Consider the following 21,736-nt stretch of genomic DNA (forward strand, 5'->3'; position numbering starts at 1 on the left):
CTATTTAAGTGGAAGAAATCTCATTTCACTACTTGGTCTTGTGCCGATGCAGATAACTGAAAATTCTGTGGGGCTCCTTTGGACCTGTAAACTCAGGAAAAACTAAATGAAATGTTTTCCCATGTAAGGGACAAATCCTCATAACTGTACCTAAAACTTCATTTTAGGGATGTTAAAGGTCTAACTATGTCATTTAAAGAAAAATAAGGAACTTACACTGCAAGTACCTTCCTGGGAACCAGAAAAAATTGTTAAAAGCAACATTATTCTTTGCTTCTTTACCTTGTATAAAGAAGGCCTAAAGGGTGGTTGCTGAGGCTGTTTTTGTTTCTTAAAGATTGTTCCCTCACATTAATCAAAAATGTCAACTCTGATTCTTCTTCCTAAGGATCTGTTAGGGTCTAATTTTTTTTTTAATTCCCACAACTTCAAATGAAGTTCTGAGCGTGCTGACACTTTAAAAAAAATATCCTTTCAACCAAGATTTCTTAGGCATTAGAATTAGATAAAAGTAAAAAGTAGTCAGAATAGCATGACTAAAACTTTCTCCCTCCCAATAACTAAGCATTCCTTCTCCTGCAAAACAATTATTTTACCAGTTCTCCACACAACATAGGCACACCCAAAGGTCAACAAGATCTGAATTTCTAACATTGGAATAAGAAACGCATCTCCCAGGCTTTTTTCTTTATAAATTAAGAAGTGGGCAAAAAATCATTTTTTCTTTTTTTAGATTTAACACTTTTAAACTCAGGTGACTCTCTTTCTTAAATAAAAACCAGGACATGTTTCTAGTGGCATTATTAATGATCATGAAATACTAATGGACAAGACAAAGATATTCTCCTTCTCCCTCATTTACTGGTAATGCCGCTTACAACTCCTAGCCCAACAAAATCATGGGCACCATTCTTGGACTTAAACACATTTCTCTCTTGGGATCTTATGACTCGTCACTTCTTTACCCCAGACCTCTTTAGAGTCTTTTGCCATTGTAAAAGTTCTTTGCGCCCATGAGAAAACAGGCCACTAGTCTTCTAATGTGTTTTCTTCATGAAATGTGGATCAAGTCTGTTGCCAACACTTACACTGCATAAAATTTTCACAAGGTCTTAAGTGATTTAAAAATTGAGCTACCATTTTCAAAGTTGACTTGGGTACCTGACACTCCCCAGTTACTCTTGAAACTGAAATTTGAAAAAGTTACACTTTGAGCAAAGAACATACACAGGAATTATATTCACTGACCTCTTCACTCCAGACACTGATTGTCACAATGAACACTTGTTCTATGCTATTTGTTCATGACAAACACAGTGCTAATTCTATTTATTATAGCAACATATCTTAAACAAACTTTTTTTTTATTCATTTTTTTAAAGTTTTGAATGATTAAATGAAAAGTCCAAATGTAGCACATTTAATTTTAAAAAATAGAGGGGGCAGGAAGGAGAGGAATAGGACTGTCCTAATTAAACTAGGATATACTGCCATGTTTACTAATACTTAATCCCTTCCATATTGCCCAGGGCTCTGCAGACCAATCCCAAAAACTTTGTTCACAATTATATGTACTCATAAGTGTACTCAGACAACAAGCTATGCAGTTCTTCACTGTGATGGCACTGCAAGTCTAAGAGCTATGAGAAATGGATGCAGTTAGCTGCTGAAATAATACTAAGAGCCAGACTGCAGTTGTTCTAAAAGGAAGGGAAGGAAATTGGTTTTCTAGCACTTATATTTCACCTGTTTGAAAATCCCTCTAACATGCAGTGAGGCAGGAATAGTGTTTTCAACTTTCATTCTGAAATGACTTTACACTTACTAGAACTTTGATATTACTTATTTACAAACAACAGGATTTAGTTTTTTCTTTCTAGGGGTGGAATATGGACTGAACCTTTCAAGGCAATATTTTCAAAGGCACCTACAAGAGTCCAATGACTTCATGCCTTGAATACTTTTTCCTCTAAAAAATGCAAGAAAACCAAGTCTGAGATGATTATTTAAGAAAACTATTCGAAGGAGGAATCCACATATCTACTATTAGCTACAAAGGCATTCAGGATCCTATATTAAGCCAGTGGGATTTGTGCTCCCTTGAAATTTGTGCAATCTCTTCATATCCTCTCACTTCATAGAACACAACAGCGCTAGGAAAATCTCTGAATAGGTGCTGGCAAAACTACATGCACTAGTATGTGGTCTGTAGAGTTGTTTATTTGTTTTAATAATGCCCTATTTTCCCTATTTACTGCCCTACCAGCTTGGCCTATGCTTCTCATAGATGTTAGTTAGGGTCGGAAGGGACCTCAATAGATCATCAAGTCCGACCCCCTGCATAAGCAGGAAAGAGTGCTGGGTCTAGATGACCCCAGCTAGATACTCGTCTAACCTCCTCTTGAAGACCCCCAGGGTAGGGGAGAGCACCACCTCCCTTGGGAGCCCATTCCAGACCTTGGCCACTCGAACTGTGAAGAAGTTCTTCCTAATGTCCAATCTGAATCTGCTCTCTGCTAGCTTGTGGCCATTGTTTCTTGTAACCCCCGGGGGCGCCTTGGTGAATAAATCCTCAACAATTCCCTTCTGTGCCCCCGTGATGAACTTATAGGCAGCCACAAGGTCGCCTCTCAACCTTCTCTTGCGGTGGCTGAAAAGGTCCAGTTTCTCTAGTCTCTCCTCGTAGGGCTTGGTCTGCAGGCCCTTGACCATACGAGTTGCCCTTCTCTGGACCCTCTCCAGGTTATCCGCATCCTTCTTGAAGTGTGGCGCCCAGAATTGCACACAGTACTCCAACTGCAGTCTGACCAACGCCCTATAGAGGGGAAGTATCACCTCCCTGGACCTATTCGTCATGCATCTGCTGATGCACGATAAAGTGCCATTGGCTTTTCTGATGGCTTCGTCACACTGCCAGCTCATGTTCATCTTGGAGTCCACTAGGACTCCAAGATCCCTTTCCACCTCTGTGCCACCCAGCAGGTCATTCCCTAGGCTGTAGGTGTGCTGGACATTTTTCCTCCCTAGATGAAGCACTTTGCATTTCTCCTTGTTGAACTGCAACAAGGAGAACTAGTCAAGGGCTGGAGGCAGCATACTCAAGAGCAGGGGTGCTCACTCAACCCCCAGCCCACCAGCCAGATCCAGGTCCCAGCACCAGGTAATCTGGCCTGCAGGGCTCCCCCAAGAGTACAAAATTGTGGCTGCGGGAAAGCAGTAGCATTGGTCCTCCTCTGCCAAATTTCCAGACCTATGGGGAACTCCATGGGCCAAATATCATGGCCCTGCATAGTGGATCAGGTGCACAGGGTAGCATGAAGTCTGATCCTGGTATGCAAGGCCAGGCAGGGACAGCCCAGGACCCAAGGGCCTGGGCCTGGGCCTTCCCCAGCACGGAAGAGGCAGTGTGGGGCCCAATCTGGCCCGCAGAACAGCCTCATGCCATTCATCTGACCCGCAGGGACAGAAAATTGAATACCTCTGCTCTAGAGCAAACCTGTAACTGTCCTGGATATCATTAGAGAACAACACAAAGCAAGGTCTGATCCCCACACTGAGTACAAATTCTTGCTGGCATTAACATTAATGCATTTGTATACTGTAGGCCGAGTTCTGAAACCAAGAAAATTGATGCAGATCCAGTCTTGGCCCTGTGATTATACCATTGATTTTTTTCCCCTGCATTGAGCTCTCCCTATATCAGATATTTCTTATTTTAGTTGCTTTCTTCAAGAAGCAACTAAAATTATGTGAAGTATAATTTCTGCCATTCCTGAACAGCAGCATTTTAGTATATACCTGATGGATACAAGCCCAACTCTGCAGTCTCCTCACCACCTTTAAACCCTTACCTGCTTCTCAGCACCTGTTATCCATTCTCCAAGGTAAATCAGGCACCAACTATAACTGCCAATATAACTTCTAGGATATCAATGCATTTGCACCATCTTCCATCAAACTGGGTATTCACTAAATCAGCTTATTCATCACGAGTATGAACACAAGTAACATAATATGCTCTGACTACCTGTTATACATAATACAGTGACCTCGCAAACTGGCTACATAAAAACTCTTAGTTTTTATACAAACCATTCTTGATAAAACGCACAGTTTATTTCCTGGGAAGGTGTGACAGCGGCGTGCCGCCATCACGGACACAGGGTGAGGCAAGGAAAGGTTGTGGGGCCAATGAAACCCTGGTACAGAACCCCAGAGGGGGTCACTTACCTCCGGGAGACCCGGTGGTGCCGGAGCCGAGACCACGGCAGCAGTCACAGCCGCAACTACAGCTGTGAGAGCCGGCATTACGCCGGCTATTTAAGCAACTGTTCCCAGTAAGGGAGACAGCTGGGCCAATTGCGGCGGCCGATATGGCCACCGCAGGCAAGTTTAAAAGTCCCGACAGCACCAGCAGGGAGGGGGAGCAAGAGAGGGAGAGAGAAGGAAGGCAGCACGTCTAGCGTGCTGAAGCTCCCATTGGGGAAAGGCACCAGCTAGGCTGCGCCTTGCCCGCGCAGGAGGCAGGAGAAGGATCTAAGCCTCTAACAGAGGTAGGCAAGGGGAAGCTTCTTAGCTTGCCACCGATAGGGAGTGGGGAAGGGCCAGTGCCCCTCTGAGGAGGAGGGAAGCAGGGGGCACGACGAGACGCCCTGAGCGTATTAGCACTGCCCTTCAGGGAAATAGAGTCGGGGACAGGTGCAGAAGTCCCTGACAGCCACCGGGCCAGGGAGGTCAGCCCTGGGAGTCTCCCAGCCCAGGCAGAATATTATTTCTAGAAAAGTTAGGGAAGAAGGACACCAAGAAATAGCAGAAGGACCAGCGAGACAAGAGGACAGGCTGGCAAAGGGGTACAGCTAAGTCCGGGTCCCTGCATTTGTGAAACCAATGGCCAGTAAGCCTGCAGAGGACCGCAGGTCACTATCCTACCAGCACGTGATCGGCTGGCGAGTGGACGGGGTGTAGGGGTGGCGGAGCCCCGTGGAACACCATCGGCAACAGCTGTGAGTACACCCATGTCAGGGAACCCCTCTGGTAAGCACTCCACTGAAACCCTCTCACAATTATATACCAGCAAAGTCATGGCAGGAAGGACGAGGGGAGGGGCTACCTAAACGACGGGTGACACTAGACCTGAGACATCCGTCATCACAGAAGGCAATAACTATTTATTATTATACTCTTAGGCAAAATTAAGGAAAGCAGTTAGTACTAACTCAGTTTACGGAATGCTTCCTATTTTACATTTGATTATAAATGTTTTATCAATTGAAAGTATATAGTTTAAACTCTTTTTGTAACAAGAAAGTTTACTTAAATATCTAGTTCTTATCCAACATTTCTATTACTTACACAGTGAAACTAGTCACTTATATACATTCACCCCTTTTTCTCTAGAAGTTTATTCTCATCTCAGTACGTGGATGAGGTATCTATTTGACCAGATGACAATTTTATGCACCTAAAAGTAGATTCTCTGGTGATGCAATCATAGTTCCACTGAAGTCAACAGAAGATGTCCCAAATTTTCAAAGTTTTAAATTTTCACTTAATGGGGAAAGTGTAAAAAGGAGTACTTACATTCTATGACATGTGCCTAAATGCCGTTTGCTCACTAATTCTGAGATGTTTTGGAAATGCATCATTTTAAACATGAAAACTTGATACTGCAATTATAAAGGCCTCCGTGAAAAATGCACATTGATATATCTTTAAAATCACACTTACTAAAAATAATTAAAACAGCTTTAGCTCCCTAGGCCAGCACTACACTTAGGGTGACCACCTTTTCAAAAAGGGAAGGCAGGACACAATGTCGCCAGCCTGTAAGGCAAAACCCGCCATTTCCTAATCTCTGCAGACACTGTGAATCTGGAACAAATGCTGTCCCAGAGTCATGCAGTCTGGGATTGGAACTTAAGGTTCCCAATGCACGACTGTCCCACCCAATTAAGGATGGGTGATCACCCTAACTGCACTTGAGCATATGGTTATAATCAAGCATTTTGACTCCCAGGTGGTTTTGTAATCAATGGGATGCAAGCATGCACTGAAGTGTTATGCTGAACTGGGACTTGGCAGAGAAGGGAAAAAGGCTGAACTAGGGGAAAATGCACAGTCATAGCTTCCCTCCTCAACTAACAACTCTATTACACTGATTCTCAACTAGGGTGCCTCAACATGTATAGATGCACAAATGCTGGTACCATCACTGCTTCTCAATGCTAGAGCAGAACTCTTTTAAAAAAAAATATTCAGCTTTCCATGGAGTCCATGACCTTGTAGCCAAAGCATCACTGGCAGCAAAATGGAAGTACCGATATACATTTTTATATATGTACAGAGGTAGAGAGAGTGAGACGGTCCTGAAAAGAAAGATCATTGTGTGGTTAAAGCACTGGAGGGCCAGGCAACTGGAGTTGTGTGCCTCAGTTTTGCTGCGTGACCCAAGGCAAATTACTTAAATCTCTCTACACCTTAGTTCTGTATCTGTACAATGGAGATAAAAACAGTTTCTATATTAGCCATGCTTATTTAGATTGCAAACTCTTCAGAGCAGGGACTCTCTTGCTTTGTGTGTGTAGTGTGTTAACATAATGAAGCCTTAATCTTGGCAAAGGCTTTAATGTGCTACTGTAATGATGTATAATTATATCAATAACAGCAATGTATTATTTGTACTGAAACAGTGCCTAGGAGCCCCAATCATACATCAGGGCAATTTTTGCTACAAACACAACAAAAAGATGATACCTGCTGTACACATGTATAAATCCAGTGCTGCAGATGCGAGTGGAGGTTACTGTGATTTAGCCCTGATTCAAATTCAGCTCAAGAAGCAGCAAAGTTAGTGCTATTTCATAGTTGTCATGTGGCTTCATAGTACTGCAATGGTGCAGATGTGCAGCAAGAGGTGGCTATCCACCTCCATTTTGCTGTTGGAAGTCTCCAGATTGAGCCCAAAAACTGAGCTACGCTCTCACCCTCCAGAGCAAGGCAGATTAGCCAGGAAGTTTACAAGTCTTCTCCTACCTGTAACACTTTTTCCAGGGGCTTCAGTCCCTGATTACTACAAATCTGCACTACTTTCGCTTACAACTGTTTTTAAAAGATTAAAAAAGAAGTTAAGAAGGTTAAAACCTCTAAAACCAAATCAAGAAGGTAAAAGGATTAATGGTCATTTCAAAAACCACTGTCAGAACAATGCCACTTCTCAGACCTTAGGCACATTCATCATTCTTTTAAGAAGTTTAAAGTCTTGAACCATCTTTAAATCTTCAGTTGTGACACATTACCTTTTCGTCAACTGATAGAGATATTCTCTCATTTAATAATTTTGAGGAAATAACTACAAAATCTTTTATCAGTTTATATCTGATTTCACTGCATGATAATTCGACATTCAGCTGCTAAATTCTTGTTGCTGAACATTCACCTGGACTGCCTTACAGAAAGGATTACAGAGCACTCAACACAAATCCCACCACTAACTGCTACAGTAAAACATCAGCAAGGACCCTCCACTTCATTCTTTCTTCTCGTCTTTTCTTTTCTTTTTTTTCCATTTGTTCATGGCAAACTTGCTGCAGTTAGCAAGGATGATAAAGTCCAAAATCCAATTAAGGAATTTGCTAGGTCACAGGTCTCTTATGGCTTGCTTTACCATATGCTTTTTAGTGCAATTTTGTAGGTTAATGGGCCGTTTATGTGTTGTTTATGTGCTCCCTTTAGCAAGGAGAACATATTTTCATCTTAATCTCCTGAGCGAACGGCATGTACTAAGCCTACACTGACGGTCCTGTATCAGGCTGACTAACAAGAGTGCAATAAACCTGCAAAATCAACTCTGAAGACCTCCTACTGCCCAACCTTTGAGCGCTGCCACTGTCCGTGTTCTTCGATCACCTATAATTCTGGCTAGCCCAACAAGTCTAGAAGCTGCTGGAACCAACTGCATTAATGAGAAGAATAGTCACTGGTATTGAAAAAGTCCTTTTTTCTATTCTTATCTCCCCCATGTAACAACCTGATCATCAACAGTCATAAGCAATTATTTGAGAAAATATTAACCTTATGGATATTTTTTTTCCCTTTAAACAGACAGGAATTAAAGTGTTAATTGCAAGATTTTCACCATATATAATACAACATATTAAATATACATGTCATTAGTAAGGGTCAACCCAACTCAAGGAAGAGGCCAGCTGATTTTGTAGGGAGACTGCAGGGTGACTGATCGTGGCAGGGTCCCCCATGCCTCTGATTGGCTGAGGGGCCCTGGCCCTCACCACCAATTGGCTGTGAAGGCTGCCCGTAATGTGGCCCCACCCCTCATGCTGACTGGTGGAGAAGGGTACGGCCTTCATGATAAGAAGCCCTCTCCACCAATCATTAGCAAGGGGCAGAGGCAACAGCCATCTTGGGCTCCCCTGTGTGCCAGCAGCTCCCCTTCCCCCCTGGCAGGCTGCACAGCCAGGCCACAGTGCCATGAGGGCTGCTGGCTCCCCAGAGAAGGAGCCAGCATTTTATTTTCAGTAAGTTTTCTTTTTTTTCCCACAGACATTGCCTACTTTCACGGACAATGCTGGATTTCCATTTTCCACAAAATTGACAAAATTGCAATGTTGGTCGGTCCCTAGTCATGAGTGTCTTTTTTTTATTTAGTTAGTTTCCCTTCCTTCCCCCTTCATAGGTAACCCTGCCACACAACTACAAAATACAGTGCCCCAACCTGCCATATGTAAAGCAGGGGAATAATGGTGGCAAATGTCCTGGTGCTGGAAGGCTTGCGAAAAAAACACTCAAGGGGTCCAAGGAGGGCCATGCCCCCGCTACAGAGGAAGGCAAAAACCCTGACAGTCTTTATCAATTTGACCATGTGCAAAACTCCTCCCTGACCCCAAATGCAGTGGTAGGCCAGACCCTGAGTGAGGGACAAATCTCCAGGTTTTAGTCCCAAAAGGAGCACCGGTACACCCCAGTCAAAACTGAATAAGTAAGAGATTAACAAACAGCTCCTTAGGGAGAAAACCTATTCTTTGTAAAATAAGGGAGAATATGTTGTGCTGAAAAAAAATGTGGTTCCATTCCAGCAACTGAATACATAAACTGATTCTTAAATCAACCCATTTGTTTCTTCCAGTTCTGCATGTTCAGTCATATCTGCTAGATTCTGTTCCCACATTAACTTTAATTAAACTAATTTCTGATTGAAGGATCACATTCTGCCTTCACCTCCCCCTGCAATGAAAAGTAGTACTGTAAGTGAGGACCTCAGGACAGATCCTGTTCCACGCACTGGACATATAAAGCTTCAAATAGATGTCACTTTTGTGATGGCGTAAAAAATTTTACGGTGGCACAGAACCTGAGCTAACAGACATCTGTTACTTTTGTCATGCCACAAATGCCCATATATGTGCTCTCGACAATTTATGGTAATAGTTTGTGCCACCTTTTTGCAACTAACATCTGTTAGTTTCTGGCAGGAGAGCATAGGCAGTCCAGAGCTGCCTCCATTCCCCCGCTGCCTTGAGCAGGTGCTCCCAGGGCTTCAAGATCCCTGTGAACCCCCTGTAGAGGGACTCCTGGAGCACACACATCACACTGCTATGCCCTAACTCTGCCCAGTTTGCAAGTACAGTAGGGGAAACCCAATGGTACTTCCTGCCTGTAGACTTGATGATGTACACTCCAGAAGAAGGCCTTCAGGTGATTCTTGGGGTACACTTGCAAGCTGCTTCACCCAAACCCGGGGCGCACACCTACAAGTGGGGGAACCCCCGGGTTTCCCACTTGCAGATGTTCATCCCAGGTCAGGATGCAGCAATGTGACATGTAAGCCCCAAAAATCCCATGCAGGGGAATCCCAGAGAGGGCTTTCAAGCTGCCACACCCCGGATCAAGGCATGACACCAAAGGTCAATGTCCCAGAGGATCAGGCCCCTGAAGCCCTGGGAGCAACAGGGCCCCAACCCTGTGTGACAACAACAACTTCTGTTTTTGCTGATCAGCTGTATCAGCTGGGCTGGGACACATCCCGGCACAGCTGATGCTACAACAAAAATTACATCTGTTTTTAACCTAAGTGTTTTTCTGCAATCCTATTCTACCCTATATACGTCCCTCAAAAACCATTATGACAAAAGGTAGTTGGATCCTCCTGGATGCTTTTTGTGACTTAGTCTGAAAGCTAAGGTGAAGATGCATGGCAAAAATAAATGCATTAACTTCTTTCCAGGGATATGGGCAAGGTGGAATTGGATGGTACTTAGAATCCTAGACAGGGGAATAAGATCCAGACCACTGCATCTCTGGCAGATTCTAACTTACTGGCGAGACTGTATATAAAGAAAATAATTCAGCTGTACTCTCAGTGTTTGTCTATGCTGGAGAACACCTGCTACAATACCAAGTTGGCATAAAGCACTCTTATGATAGTGCAGCTACATCTACTGTAGGGGTTTTGCCAGCCTAGTTATGTCAGCTGAGGTATGTGGTTTTAACACACCCTAGCCAACCCAGCTATCCTGGAAAAACTTTGTAGTATAGACATACTCCCTCAGGTCATGTCTACTACATTGCCTTCATGCCACCCCCAAGAAGTACAGCCATGAAGAGCTCAGCCTGCTCCATTCTGTGAACACCAAATCCCCAAAATGAGGCAATGTACTTGCCTTAGAGCAGCAAACAAGTCACGCTCATGACTGCTCTAAGACTGTTAAATTTCCTCATTTGGAGGAGTTGGCTCCCACAGAGCACAAGTAGGCAAAATACTGAGATGGTACAGACATGCTCTCAGAGTCTAAGGCAACGTTTACATAACGCTGTCCTGGCACTACTTTGGTGACTGATATATGTTTTCAAGAGGAAAGTTTTCATGAACAATTAATTCAGTAGATCATTGCTGATTTTTGCTCAGAAACTTGCATTTCATTGTCTAGAGACCTTTTGAATGAATGAATGAGTGAGTAATCTGGTTCCTATATTACAATGGGTATATACAGACGTGTTCCATGCATGTTTTAGTACTGTAATTTAGAGCACTTTTTAAAGCACTACAAAGTTACAGTTCTCTTAAACATGATATAAGTGCAGTGTTTGATGGGAGTGGGAGGGGAGTTCTGAGCCTCCCTGCACTTTCCAGGGTAGGAGGCAGGGGGCACTCCACAGCCTCCTGGGGCTTCTCCAATGGTCAGAAATTTGACCAGCATACAGAAGTTATTTAAAGCACTGTAGGTTGCTAAAGTGCTGTAAAATATTTAATAGCTCATTTAACAAGGGTTAATTACATGGCAGAAATAAGATTGCATTTGCAAAATGAACTTTGCTTCTACAGCATGGCTGTTACAATAGCTCAAGTTTGTACCCTGGCTGTGCTGTGTGGGAATATTAGTGGATTTGTTTAAAATGTTTTAAACCCCTGTACAGACAGTCATTCGGAATTAAAGCCCCTGACCTTAATTTGGTTGAATTACCTTCACTTCCCACCATAAATGCAGCTAAAGCCAACAAAGGCCACTCTAATGCTGAATAAGATTGTCCACACAAGATTTTATGCAGTTTAACAAACCCACTTCAAATGTACAGCTTTATTTAATTGGGAATAACTTTTTAGAGCCAGGCTCTAAAATCTGGTCATGTTACAATGAGTCAAACAATGATTTGATGGCAAGTTCCCACAAAGAATAACTGGCTTGATTAGAAACCAAAGGAGCTGATGCTCTGGTTACTGACCATTATTAACAAACAAAAAAAGCCCAGAGGAGTTTTCACTAAAGTCATGGAAAATTAACATCACCCATTATTGTCACCATCCCAATTAACTGACAAAGTACACACACTTCCTGAATAGATATTTCATTAGTCTTCGCTAATGATTTGTCTTTTGCAGCCAACTGGTGTAATCTATCTAGCCTGTGGAAGCTTGTACTTGAGTGATCTCACTGCCTGTGTTTCTGGCTGGAAGAACAAGAAAAGGAGGATGATATTAGACCACTATAGAGCATACCTAGTCCATCCCTGGCCTGCTACATACAGGAATCAGCTCAGCCCAGGTGCATTCATCAAAGCCAAACTGACCATTTCTCCCACCACATAACTAACACTAGTCTACACAGGCATCCAGCTGCAAATGCTATGACCCCTACTCCCAAATTCCATTGCTGACCTGATAACAAAGAGAGGGGAAATAATTAGCGCGCTCTTAGGATATGAGACACACAAAAGAACAACTCTGAGCACAAAACAGTCTGAACCATCCATACCCACCCTCAATTTTTGTCCTGATTAGGAGGGGAAGACATGGTATAAGGAATACAGCCCCCAACAGAGTTTGGATAGAAAACATTTCTCTGTTCTCTATTCGACCCCACCACATTCCTTTTACAACTGTTCATCTCTCTCAGACATAGTAACTTTGATTAATGCTGATTAACATAAGTCAAGTCATTAATAAGACCAGAAGCGACTTCTACCAGCTGATGGTAGAACGCTGCCTTGCATGTACCACTGAGGTCTGCCTAGATAATGCTGGTGACAATTTAAATGACACTGACTATACAACACAGCAAAAGCTGGTAGAAGGCTGAAGAAAAAGAGTATAGCTTAAAATAAAACCCCAGGTATGGAAAAAGCCCTACACCAAAACTTAAGTATATTCTACAATGGAGAAGCCCCCAGACTAAGCCCAGCAAATGTTTTCTAGTGGTGTACAGGTCTTCTGGCTTCTCTCAAGCGGTAAATGAAATGCAGCCTCATGCTGGAAGCCACAAAAAATCGTTTTTATGGGGGCATTGATGGCTACATATGTGACATTTCCAGTATGTTAGCCAATAGTCACATATACATGTTCTCTCCAGTGGTGTAACAGTAAGTAATAACAGTTGACATTCATATAAAACATTTCTCACGTTCAAACCATTATACCAAACCATTAGACTTGGCTTTTCCCTCCAGCATAGATAGGCAAAAATTTCCTTTTCTGGGAGATACATACAGAGGCAAACTAAATTTCCCAAACCAACTGTAAGTCAGTGGCAAAACCAATACTAGAAGTCTTGGCTCACCAGGAGTACTGCCAAGTGAAAGAGCTCTTCAACACACTGAAGAGAGTTCTACTCTACAGGGAACTACACTAAATTAAAATAGTCAGGTCCTTCCAGAGGTCTTGCAAAACCCACCTGAGGATCATCAACACCCATCTAATCTGCCCGAGAAGTGGTATGAGAACAAAGTTTCATTTCTTACATGGAAAGTCAGTTACATTTTGATGGAGCCAACAGAGCATTCAGAACTAAACCAGTGTGAATCCAGGTGAGACGTTATGGCAACTCAACGTTAAGATAATGACCTCTTGGCAATGCCTGGCAGTGCTTAAATGAATGGTGAGTCCTTTGATGAGACAGAGGTTCCAACCCATGTCCCACTCTTCCACTTCTGCAGACCACAGGAGTACAGAATGTTTTGCAGTGTTTCTCAACCCATGGTTTGCAAGAATATATGAAAGGGTCTCAAACAAACTTTAAAAATGGATTCTCCTTTAAAGAAGAAAAACATGGGAAACTCTGGCCTTTCCCTTCCAGGCTGGCAGAGTTCCAGCCTGAAAGGGGCTGCTTGGCACTCCCCATGCCCCACACAATACTCCACCATGCCCCACACAGCCATCCCCTGCCCCACACCTATGAGGCTGGGGCCTGGGGGGAGGGGGCAGCAAGTCAGGAGTGAGAGACACTGAGTCAGGACTGGCCATCTGTGTTTACAAATGATCCTGGTACAAAAAAGGTTGAGAACCACTGCTGTAAAACCAACTCGTTTAGTGTTGGAGGAGACATGGCCCACATGCAGTATGAGATACACTAATTACAAAATCACATACTGTTTTTTCCTCACTGAACTCCTATCTTATTCAGTGCACAGAGTACATGCTGCTTAGTAAACAAGCATTTATTCAACAATTTATTTTATCCTCCTTGGTAAAAGTGGCCTCATCCCTCATTTACTGCCCACTGTCCAAACCCTATGCTTTTGTAAGGCTGTCATCACTACAATATCTCACAAATATCAATCTAGCTTCACAACAGCTCTCTGAAGTGATATTGTACTGTTATATCTGTGACAAACCATGCTGGTGATGTTAGGGTGAACTCAGAGCCCCAAACTTATCTCCACTATTCTGTTGCATGTCTGTGGGGAACAGGCTAGATTTTGCCCTTGGAGTAACTCCTCATCCCAGCAAATTTCCCAGCCGCTGACCAAACCTTGCAGCTCTACTAGAGGCAGTCTGACAACTAATGCAATATTCCCCTTAGCTTTGCAAAACATTACAGATCCTTCACTCCACAGAGGCAGAATACCTGCAATTGTCCATTGCTCTGAAAAATCACTTTTACCACAGAAATCAGTTTGGTACATGCAACAGCAGCAGTATATATTATACAAGAAAGTTAGGTCATACAAGAAAAAGTAACTATTAGATTTGGAAGACAGATTACAAAAGAATTACACAGAAAATAATTTCTTCAACTCTATCCAGAAACAGCTTTTGAGATAACCGCTAGATGCAGGAGCTTCATTCAAAATGTTGTCCTACACCAGCAAACCTGCCACCTCATCTGGTTATCCCAACTACATAAATTCCCCAAGGTCAGGGGTCCCTAAACAACCTCCTCTTTCCAAAGGGATCTCTTCATTTTTATATAAAGTACTTGGGGAGCATGTGCACTATTGCACATGATTTCCTTCCCTCGAATTATGCATCTGTCAGGTAAGGTGTTCCTGCTGACTTACATATCGTGTTCAAATAAGACATCAGAATTATTCTAAACCCTAATTAGATTTTTCTGTACCCATTACATATTTTAGTGGGCAAGGATATCCCCTCAGCATGAGTTAATGCCTGTACTCTTAACTATTTCAACACTTTCCTAGCTGACCAATATGCATACCAATTTTAGGTATATTCTCTAGAAATTGGATTCATTTTGAATGTGTGAATAGTTATTGCCTAGTGGAGGAATCTCCTGATGCTTGATTTAGCAAATCAACTCACTTCCCATTTAAGTCGCATTATAAAAATACAACAACACATTCATGCCCAAAACCATGGTACAAACAATAAAAATGATAAAACTGAATATAGCTTAACACCAGCTGTAAATAGAGGCTGAATATGACACTAGTAAATCCAAGTCAGGGAAGTATCTATGTAGGATGAATAGGGTAACCCAACATTAATTCTGCAGGAAACATGCACAGAGAGATTAATTTGAAATCTTTGTACTACTTTGGGGTACCCCCTATGAGATGAATCAGATCTGAATTTGCAATAGTACCTGACATTTTACACAGCCTGATTTGTACAGAGCACATCTCCCATTAAATTCTGTTACAGCTGCAAGTGAGCCCATCCCCCAGGATACACCACACAACCCCACTGCCAAATTTCAAGTCCCTTATCCAAAGAAGGTTGCTGCTAAAACTTCTTAATGGTTTTAAGAACTTTTAATGTGGACAAACCAACCTGTTTCACCCGTAGAGCTGAATTTTTCTTCTAAAATTTGGAAAAAAAAGTAACAACAACCTGGAGGCAGCTGGCTCATATAGAAAATTTAAATTCAAACTGTCCAAGTTTTGCAATGCTATAGGTGACTGGATACAGGCTTTTCGGTAGAAAACCATTAGGTGATTTTAAATGTGGCAGTCACTTCCTGTAGGAGGAACAACATAACAAATTCTAGAAAGCAATGGTTCTGGGGGTCTGGCCATCTTCACAGCAACATCTTTCCCTTCGTTGCACCTGATGGAGATCCCACTCAGCAACATTAGGAAATCTCTCTCTACTGTGTTCTGGCAGCAGACAATATAAATACCATCAAAACACATCACGTGCATAGGGCAACTGCATATAGACTTCATCAACAATGTATTATTAATAGCTTCCTGCGGATGCATAATCATTAAGCTAAACTGGAGCAAATACTTCAATGTAATAAAGGCTCCATCCTCTGCCCACTAAAGCCAAAGGCAAAACTCCTTCTGATTTCAAAGATGCAGGTGGATCAGGAGCTTCTCTCTCTTAATAAAAGTGGAAGATTACATGCATTGTACCAAAATGCTAATCTCCAATGCCCAGTCTTCAATTAGCAAGAAAACTAAGAGATGTCTCCGTTCCCTATCACTTTTAATTTTATATCATAAGTTTATGTATTCTGAGAGGTTAGAATGCCTTTCCCTTGCCTGTGACACTACTCTTGTTGGAGATAATAAAGTCTAGCCACTGACACATACTTCAGCACTGTGGGTCGCATATGTGGTTACAAAGAAGAGGATATAAATTCTTGAATGATTGACATACTTTTCCCTTGTTGGTCATATACACTGAAAAAAAAAAATCACTGAAGATGTTGAAATCTTTAGGTTAGTTTAGCTATTTTGCTGAAAGAGGTAAGCTGCAACTTTAAGAAGCTTTGGAGTTGGTGTTTCCTATGAAACAACATAATGGTAAGATGGCCAACCTGTGCAACTGTGCTCAAAAGTGCATCATTAATCATTCACTTTTGATTCATAAAGAAAAGGTTGGGATGTGGACATTTTACAGTTTACTTACCAATACAAGCACCTTTACTTCAGGACCTTTAGGCCCAGATGCTAGTGCCCTTGTTCATATTAATTAGCATTATAATCCTCAAGTAGTCCCAATGACACTGCTCAGTAGGAGCAGGGCTACCAGAACAGAAGAATTAGATCGCTGGGCAAGGAGGGGGCACTACAGCAGAATCCAGCTGACCTCCAACAAAGAGATTATTGAAAAACCTAACCCCTTCCATAAGATGATTTCCTGTCAGAGGCTACAACCCCTGTCATTAACCAATTGTTAAAGGCAATATGCTCATGAGTTGTTTTCTTGTTTCCTGTTTCCCATCGATTTAAGGCAAGGATAAGAGCATGGGGACCTTTTCAAAGGCTGAAATAACTTCAGGCTTTTCCACTCTGATTTTAAACTTTTATCCTCAGATAATGAAAAATGGTTCATCTCCTCTTAGCTCCAGCCCTCGGGCTGGGATAAGCAATTTTATACCTTTTAAACTGCCCATAGAATCCCTCTATAAACACAGTCTCATCACTGTCTTGTTCAATCAAGTCTTCACATTACTTCAGACCATGTCTGCAGTTATGAAGGCTTCTTTATCTACTGTTTAACCAACTGTAAGCGCATTGGAGAATTCTGTTTCCTCTCTGCAACTTTAAAATGTGACTCCAGCCTTCATTTCCTGATTTTAAGCAGCAACTCTTGCTGTAACCAAACCCCTGTAAATAGGCTTACCATATTTCCAAATCCAAAAAAAAGGACGCCTGTCATGAGGGGGGAGGGGAAGGTGGAAATATGATGGGGGGGGCAGTGATATGCCGGTGCCCTGCCCCTACCCAATTTGTTGCCCCTCACTGCTAAGCCACAGCCCCCCGCCGGCAGCCCTGCTGCTGCTCCTCACTCCCGGCCCACTAACAACAGCCCTGCCAGTGCCCCTAACTCCCAAACCACAGTACCCTGCCACCCTGGGCCATGATGGTGTCTCTCACTCTCACCAACAGCCCCAAGCCATCCCTGCTGGTACCCCTCACTCCTGACCCAGAGTCCCCTGGTGCTGTCAGTGCACTGCACTCCCAACCCACAGTCACCCCCTCTCCAGTGCCCCTCACTCCCAACCCGCAGCCCCCTGCCCCCTCAGCACTGCCCACAGGTACTCAAGCTGTCCTCGTCCTGACCGGGCTTATGCACAGTGGCTCCAATTCATGCAGGTCGCAAATGAGTGTGTCTGGCCTCAGCGCAGGCTGCAGGGAAGAGGTAGGGAGGCTTGTGGCAGCCCACACTCTGGGATGGGGCTGCAGCACAGTGCCAGGTAGCATGGCCAGGGTTCCCCACCCCCTTTTTTCCTTTTCTCCCTCCCCCCCACCCCCCCAAGGTCTCCTGGCACCGGCCACAGAGTTCCCCGCTGCCCTCAGAGGGCACCCCCCCATCCCTTTCCCTTGCTGGAGGTGCAGGCAACCCCCCCACCACACTGCCTGCCCTATCACAGCCCCAGCCCCAGCCCCCCACCCTTCCGCCCTGACCAGATATCTGGGATTTTGCTTTGCTCCAGGGATGTGAGCAGGGGGAGAGCGATCAGAGGCAGCAGGGAGCACCACATGGGTCTGCACATGCCTCCGCAGCTGCAAGCAGGTACGTCTGTGCTTCCTGCTGCCTCCTATCACCCTCCCCCTGCTCCCACAATGGAGCAAAGCAAAATCCTGGACATTTGGTCAGATTAAAAAAAAACACCCAGATGGAAATCAGACAGCTCAAAAAGAGGGAAAACCACAGACATAGGGTAACCCTACTGTAAAACCACATGAGTTTCAAAGGAATACCAAATCTCTCCAACACTCAGCTCCTTAGGTTTTGATCCCTTACCTCATAGATTCATAGATGTAGGGTCGGAAGGGACCTTGCAGATCTTCTAGTCCGACCCCCTGACCTGGGCAGGAGAGAAAACTGGGCTCAAATGACCCCAGCCAGGTAGACATCAAGCCTCCTCTTAAAGACTCTCCCAAGGTAGGAGCCAGCACTATTTCCCTTGGAAGTTGGTTCCAGATCCTAGCCGCCCTGACTGTGAAGTAGTGCCTTTGGATGTCTAGTCTGAACCTACTCTCTAACAACTTACGGCTGTTATTCCTTGTTACTCTGGGAGGCGCTCGGGGGAACAAGGTCTCTCCCATTCCCCATTGGTCCCCCCTAGTAAGTTTATAGACAGCCACTAGATCCCCCCTCAGCCTTCTCTTGTGAAGGCTGAACAGGTTAAGGTCCTGTAGCCTCTTCTCGTAGGGTCTGCCCTGCTGTCCCTGGATCATGCAAGTGGCCCTCCTCTGGACCCTCTCAATGTTGTCCACATCCCTCCTGAAGTGCGGCGCCCAGAACTGGACGCAGTACTCCAACTGCAGCCTAACTAGTGTCACACAGAAGGGGAGAATCACCTCCTTGGCCCTGCTTGTGCTGCATCTGTGGATGCACGACAAGGTGCGGTTAATCCCTACTGACCATATCCTCGCATTGGCGGCCCATGTTCATCTTGGAGTCGATAATGACTCCAAGATCTCTTTCTGCCACTGTGCTTTCAAGAAGAGAGTTTCCCAGCCTATAGGTATGCTGCTGGTTCCTACTGCCCAAGTGCAGCACCCTGCACTTGCCAGTATTGAATCCCATCCTATTCTCATTTGCCCACCCCTGTAACCTGTCCAGGTCCAGCTGTATCCTGTCCCTCCCTTCTAGCATGCCCACCTCACCCCAAATCTTGGTGTCATCTGTGAATTTAAACAGGGTGCTTGTCACCCCCTCGTCCAAGTCACTAATAAAGAAATTGAACAGTGCGGGCCCAAGGACCGAGCCCTGGGAGACTCCACTGCTCACATCCCTCCAGGTCAAATATGACCCATCCACCACCACTCTGAGTGCGGCCTCTCAGCCAGTTTGCAATCCATCTGACGGTGCAGGCATCAATGCCACAGTCGCCTAGCTTTTTAATGAGAATGGGGTAGGAGACAGTGTCAAAGGCCTTCCTGAAGTCCAGAACTACTACAACCACCGCAACACCTGCATCCAATGATTTTGTGACCTGATCATAGAAGGCAATCAGGTTGGTCTCACAGGACCTGCCCCTAATGAACCCATGCTGGTTGCCCCAATCCATCATCCCCACTGCTGGCCTGTCACAGATGTGCTCCTTGATAATCTTCTCAAAGAGCTTCCCCGGGATCGAAGTAAGACTAATGGGCCTATAGTTGCCCAGGTCCTCCCTCCTCCCTTTTTTGGAAGATGCGGACCACATTGGCCCTCTTCCAGTCATCCAGCACCTGGCCAGAGCACCACAAGTGCTCATAAAGCCATGCCAGGGGCCCCACAATAACCCCTGCCAATTACCTCAACACCCTCCATCCCCTCTCTTTCAAATGTTGCCCAAAAACTCATCAGCTTCAAACACTGCATGGGTAGTTTAATTATCATTTATAACAGCTATTATAAATCTAACTTTGTTACAGCATTTTAATGTGTGATCTGAAACTTCAGAATGTGATCTGATGCGGGGGAAAAAAGGCCCAGCAAACAGACACCTTCTTCTTACATATGTCACACACCAGAACTTGGTGGGAACTCAAAAAACCCAAATTCACTGCAAAAGGAGGAAAAGGAGAGGGAAAGGGAGCACGACAGATCTGATTTGCCATTGCCTTGCATACAAGATTCCTATGCAAAATGAGTGTCAAAGGTTATCTCAAAGCTAAGTTGATGATTCTGGAGTTGGTTTCATCTTGCCTCCACTTTGGTTGGGTGTAAACAACAGTGTCAGAACATTCATGTCAGATACCAATCCATATAAACACAGAAAAATGACAAAAAGCAAATTCCACCAACAGGTAAATCTTATTTTCAGGGCTAATTCCATAGGCAGCAAATATTTCTTCAGCCTACTGAACGTAACCTTTTCCATGATGAAGGCAATATTACCCAGAAGGAGCAATACTCAATGTTGGGTGTGGCTCAGTATCATGCATGTGGCTATCTTTCTTGGTTTACATAAAATACAGCATTGACAGTGTGGTACTCAGCACAGAGAGATGGGGAGGCAGAGGTGGGACACAACAAAGAGAAATACATATACCCAGAGAGGTGTAGCAGTGATATTAACTGATCCTTCTCCAAAATATTGCTCAGACCTTAACCTGGAGCCAATAGTTTTAATGAATGCCACATCTTATTTCATAATAATTTGCACATGCATTTTGTAACCTAACTAAATTAAGTTTACAAAGGAGGATAAACGGAGTTATGCATCTAAACCCACTGATTTTATAAAGTATGGGCACCCAACTGCACTTAAAATGCCTAAGAAACCCAGGTTTATTTATTTCTCAACTTTGTGAGGATTCATGTAATGATGAACTTCCCCTCTAGCTGTTGGAGGTTAAGTTCCATTTACCTAGAGTTTACCCAATCCTAGCCCAGGCAAACCTCCAAAGGACTTCAAGGGCTGCAGCGTCTGACCCAATAATGTGTTAATAATAAACTTAGTTTAATATTTTAACTTATGTTCCACACAATTCCTCGTTTTAGCTAAACATTTTATATTTTTTCAAAATTTAACTGCACCTGGTACAACCACAGGTATTCCTTATTGAAAGTCTCTGGAAGACAGACATTCTGCTCACTTCCTGCTCTCACCATTCCCCTCCAAGGTTCTGACTATCTTGAAAACATGGACACTTTGTTACTCCCAATATGGCAACTCAAGTAACCAGTGAATTTACCTTATCACTGAGGGAATATTTTCAACTTTGTGTCAAAACCATTTAAAAAGAAAAAAAAAGTTTGCCAGAGTAGTTCAGTAGTAGTAGTGATACTATAAGCACTTTAGTTCAAGCGTTTCTGGTTTTAAAAACTAATAACCGTAACTTTCATTTTACATGGCTCTGGGCTGCCAGAAGCACAACACTTCCAGCTGGCTTCCAGTAAAAAAAAAACCCTCACAATTCAACTTGTTCTCTAAAGCAGAATGACATTTCTTCAGGATTTGCTCTTTACTGGTTTCCCCACACAACAGCAAGCAAAGTTCAAGACTCTGCCTCATTCCTTTGTTCTCAGCTCTGTGGGCCCTCCCTCCATCTCCCCTCTATTATGTCAAGAAACAAACCTCCAAAGATCTGGCAA

General features: G+C 43.7%; 1 protein-coding gene across 2 annotated transcripts in view; it reads right to left on the bottom strand.

Moving 5' to 3' along the window:
- Positions 1 to 21,736, bottom strand: part of SLC4A4 (solute carrier family 4 member 4) — a 320,050-nt gene that overhangs the window by 165,838 nt on the left and 132,476 nt on the right. The window lies entirely within an intron of this gene.

This window comes from Alligator mississippiensis, chromosome 2, assembly GCF_030867095.1.
Source record: "Alligator mississippiensis isolate rAllMis1 chromosome 2, rAllMis1, whole genome shotgun sequence".
Classification (NCBI taxonomy): domain Eukaryota; kingdom Metazoa; phylum Chordata; order Crocodylia; family Alligatoridae; genus Alligator; species Alligator mississippiensis.